This window comes from Macrobrachium nipponense, chromosome 12 (genome assembly GCF_015104395.2).
Source record: "Macrobrachium nipponense isolate FS-2020 chromosome 12, ASM1510439v2, whole genome shotgun sequence".
NCBI lineage: Eukaryota > Metazoa > Arthropoda > Malacostraca > Decapoda > Palaemonidae > Macrobrachium > Macrobrachium nipponense.
Genome location: NC_087205.1, coordinates 27,435,523 through 27,440,372, shown reverse-complemented (window position 1 = coordinate 27,440,372; position 4,850 = coordinate 27,435,523). Strand labels below are relative to the sequence as shown.

The 4,850-nt window shown below is 31.0% G+C and overlaps 1 long non-coding RNA gene across 1 annotated transcript; it reads left to right on the top strand.

Annotated features, from left to right (window-relative positions):
* The first annotated feature begins 1,258 nt into the window (after positions 1-1,258).
* Positions 1,259-4,237, top strand: LOC135224440 (uncharacterized). Its single transcript, XR_010316732.1, has 2 exons — positions 1,259-1,393; positions 2,413-4,237. It is a non-coding gene; the product is annotated as an uncharacterized LOC135224440 (long non-coding RNA).
* The last annotated feature ends 613 nt before the right edge of the window (positions 4,238-4,850 follow it).

Here is a 4,850-nt window from a genome sequence, read left to right as displayed (position 1 = left end):
TAATTATCTCAATTGTATCAATTCTGATCATAGACTTTTCATGATTATTCATTAGAATAATAAAGTTTTCTTTGAAACTTACATAAGTAATTTTCCTAGTACATCACTTCGTAATGAAAAAAAGTTAATATGATGTAAGTTTGTATGTATCAATAATTACTAAAAGCACACTTTTAATACTATTTAATGAATACAGTTAATTTTTTTTAAATAAGAGAAATGATAGTAATATCATAAAATAAAGAATGTGATTCGAGGAGCTAAACGTATCAGCTTTCAATGACACTGTTATGTCAAGACGCCATTTGCATCGCACAGATCAGCCAATATTGCTTTTTCAGTTTTATTTGCTAAACATTTGTTGCCATGGAAACCGAAGATGTACGTTGTGTCTTCGCTCCTTACGTTCGTTTTTAGTTAACTGGTGGATCTCGTATTCGACCAAAATGAATAGATAAGTAAATGCATTAATAAATTATCGTATAGTTTTTATGCCTTGAAAATCACGGTTATTCTATCCTATAAGTCATAGAACTGACGTGAGTTATAGCATGTTTTGAGTCGGAAGAATATTGAAATATAATGCTACCTTTATGAGGTACAGCGTAAAAGTTCATATTTTCTCAAATAATTTCCCATCAGTAACTTCTCGCAAAAATCAGTTGTTATCTTTAACTATTACGTCTTTTTAATGAAATGCGATTCAAGTTACAACTATATTATTTTTTTATTAGAATTACGCCAACATGCACATCCAGTGAACAGCATCCTTCAAGCCCTTATTGGAATAATTATAAATTTGCTCCTGGATGTCAAAACTCTTTCATAAATTTTCTAATGAAGATAATACTTCACGGAGCTCTAGTTAATAAAACAGAAACTTAGAATATCGACTTTTTATTTTTGCACCTTTTCCATTTATTTATCTATTTTTCTCATTCCTTGTTAAAACACCACCCTTATTTATTTTTTTTACAGTTTCACCGGTGATTATTGTATTAATGCTTTTTTGTGTATTTCTAATTATAGTAGCTATACATTATTTTCGTTATCCGTTTATATTTATTCATATATTCGATCAGTCAGTGAATGAGTGACATTATCCGTTCACTTATTGCAACATATAGCTGCATAAACACAAAACGAGAAAACGACGCCATCTGTTGGGTGGTAAAAATGCCAGTTGTTCAGGCTAACACCCCCAGAGCGAAAGACTTCCAAGGTCTCGCTCCTTGGGAATCACCTTTTCGGAGTTTGCTTCTGTCTTCCTGACCATGTAATAATCAGTCTCCCCCATAAGGCTTTGGTAGGAAAATGTGGGTTGTTTTGGACTATCGTGCATAACGGGGGAGACTACCCTCGGCGGATTTCCAAACTATTGTAGTTGTTGATAGTGAGTAATAGTGTATTGTATTTAAGGATAATATTATAAGTTTTGTAGAGTTCCTGAAATATTTGTTTGGTTTAAATTTTGTAGGATTCTGGGGTTAGTATTTTAAGTTTGTCATATGAGTTAAGTCATTTGTTTTAAGTGGTTCTTTGAGGTAGTTTATCGGGATTTTAGAGTTTTTAATTTTAACTGAATAATTAGTATTTAAATTAAACTAGGTACTTAACTACATTAGTTACGTGGTTTTCGAAGTTCTAGGTGTTGGAAATTTTAGTTTCAGATTAAGGAGTTTTTGCACACTTACTATATTAAACACTGAATATAATTTGAGTCTTACTACGTTTTCAAGCAGTTGGTTTTCAACTTTTTAGCTAAAATAGTTTTACCTTCGCAATATTAAAGCCAGAGGGGATATTTAAATCTTAAGTTTTTTTGAAACTTTCAGTGCTTTATTGAAACATTAAAAAAGTAGGTATTTAGTTTTACCTTCACTATACTAAAGCCAGAGGTGATACTTTAATTTTTTTTTAGCACTTTAAATTAGTGATTATTGAAAACCTTTATAATCAAATCAGCAGTATTCCCAAATTTCAATATTCACTGAATTTCTGTATTTATATGCTTAAATAAACTTAATATTGGTTCAAATCTTGTATTCCCAAATTTCAATATTCACTGAATTTCTGTATTTATATGCTTAAATAAACTTAATATTGGTTCAAATCTTGCAACCAGTGTATTTGTTCATAGTTCCGTAAGTATTAAACTTTTAAATATTCGGCTCTGATTTAAATGCCTGGAAACATATTAGATTACTGTTTGCTTAATTTCCTAATCATAAGACCTTGGAGTATGTGCTAATAATTAGGTTTCTGTTTGAGTGTTCCTTGGCAGCGTTGAAAATTTAACTTAGAATTTTTTGATAGGATTTTTTATTAGGAGAATCTCAAATCTTGCATAATTTGTTATTAAATTACTCCCATAGATTTATTTAATGAAACTCTCAATCTCTTCTTTTTCAGGTTGTTGTAATGTGGGTTTAAGAGTACAGTTTTCTACCAAAGTTCAGTCTTCTGAAGTTATTCTTAAATCTTCAAAGAATGAAGAGGTTAAATGCTTTGAGGAAAATATTGGCAGGTATCTTCAAGCATGGATTCTCCCTTCAGAAGCCATTTTGATCTTCAGAAAGTTCTATAGTTCTTGGAGGCTACAACAGAAGCCATTTTGATCTTCAGAAAGTTCTATAGTTCTTGGAGGCTACAACAGTCTACAACTGAGTGGAAATTCGTCGAGGTTTAGTTAATAAGGTTGCTTAATTTTAAGTTACTTTTTAAGTCTCGTATACATTCATATAATATTTTGAGTTAATGAATTTTTAATTTTAAGTTTATTGATGTGCCCTTTATAGTACTTTCAGGGCTTAGTTTATAAGGTTGCTTAATTTTAAGTTTCTCGTATACATTTATATAAGTTAATAAATTTGTAATAGTAATATAAGTAATATAAGTTGATTGTGCCCTATATAGTACTTTGAGGGCTAATTTTAGATTTAAAATCATAAGTTTACTTTAATGACTAGTTTAAGTATTACAAAAGAGCATCCACGTCTTACACAAGTTTAATTTAAGGTATAAATTTAAGGAAAATAAGGAAAATAAGTTAACTGTTTAAGGTACTTGCTTCATAGACTACAATTAAGGTGTAACTAGTTAACTGTAAGGATGAGAGATACTAATACAAAAACACTGTTCAAGTATTCATGTTGTTCCTGCCAGTAACTTGAAAACCTGACGGATTGGACTTCTGAAACTTTTAAGAAATTTAATTTGGGTACCACTTAACAGTATTCCAGACAGATCCTATAATTCAATGCAAAGCTTTCTATGGGCTCTAATATTGACAGGCTATATTCACTTAAGTCTTATAAGATTTGCTCTTAATTACGCTATTCTTAAGCCTTTCTATGGACTTAATCGAAATGATATTGACTAGTATTTTATTTTCAAAACTAAAGTTTACTAGAGGACAAATAAGTATTTTACTGATAGGTGTATGCCTCTTGATTACACTTAGATTGCTGGAGGACAAATTTTAGGACAAATTTATTTAAATGCAGTAGGTATCATAAACTCTTAATTACACCTAAATCTACTAGATACTAGAACTAATTGAGTAACTGCGCACAGCGTATTCTTGCAGAATTTTTTTCAAAAGGCTATTTAAGGCTAATATAAACCTGTTTTAACAGTATTTGCCTTTGATAAGCTTCCAGTGAGTTTAGTGTTTATATATATGGCTAATATTATGAACTTTTTCTAGGTATTGTAAATTCTCCAAAGGGAATATGTAATGCATTTGGTGTAAAAGGTTACTTAATTTGTCCAGCAATTTATAAACTTCAAAGAATTAGCTGAATGTTCTGTATTATTTTGAGCCAATGTCCTGGCTTAGTTTTCACTGGTTCCTCAAGAATAAGTAATGCTGACTTTTGTCCCTAAAGAATTATTGTATATTATACCTTGTCACTAAATTACAAATATTGTAAAGTGTACCTATTTAAGTCTCTTAATTTTTTAAAGTTAAGTGCTTGCTTAGTTTTGTAAGATTTTCTAGGCTGTAAGTTACTATATACTTTATACGACTGTTCTAGAAGAGAACACCAGGCTTTGCTATTTCCGAAGGTTGAAACTAGTAGGAGGCTTTGTCCCCTATGCTGTTAGTGAAAATTTTCTTTAATTGGTAAGGTATCTGGATACCTTGCCAATCGGATATTAGATTTTCGGAAGTCCCATGCTACTGTTTTGAAGAAGTCTTAATAAAATGCTGTCTTAATAAAATTGAACTAACTGAAGTATTTTGCTAAACCTTTCGACCGAACAATTAAGATGCTTTAAATGCTTAATCTCGGAAATAAGCTGATACTTCTGAGGTATTTGTATCTTACAAGCGAACTAGTTATGGTGTTTTGCTGAGCAAAGTAAGAAATAGTAGATGACAAACATGAGAATGTGTATGGATCTCTTATGATTGGTTTGAACAGCCATAGTATGTTTGAGATAGTTTTATAAAGTAAATGCTGTTTTTTTTTTCCATAAGCTATATGTACAGTAAAGGAATTTTTTTTACCCCTCCAGTTAATGAGGCATTAAAAAGGGCAACGCCGCTTATGTTTATGTAGTTGACAATCCTCATTGGTGCAGAAGTCTCCTTACCAGTTGCTATATTTAATAGGTATTTCATAGAAACTAAAACTTCAACAAAATATAAGTGTGAACAATCAGGAACGTGAAAATTTATTAGTTTTTTCTCATGATTAAACTAAACTTTTCGGAAGGGAATTACGTAGAGTAAAATCTTCGTGCTAATAAGACTGACAAAGGTGATTGGGTGGAGGGGGCCAGAATGGAAGGAGGTGGAAGTTGTTCGGAGGGATGGTTGACGGTGAACTATCTAATCAAAC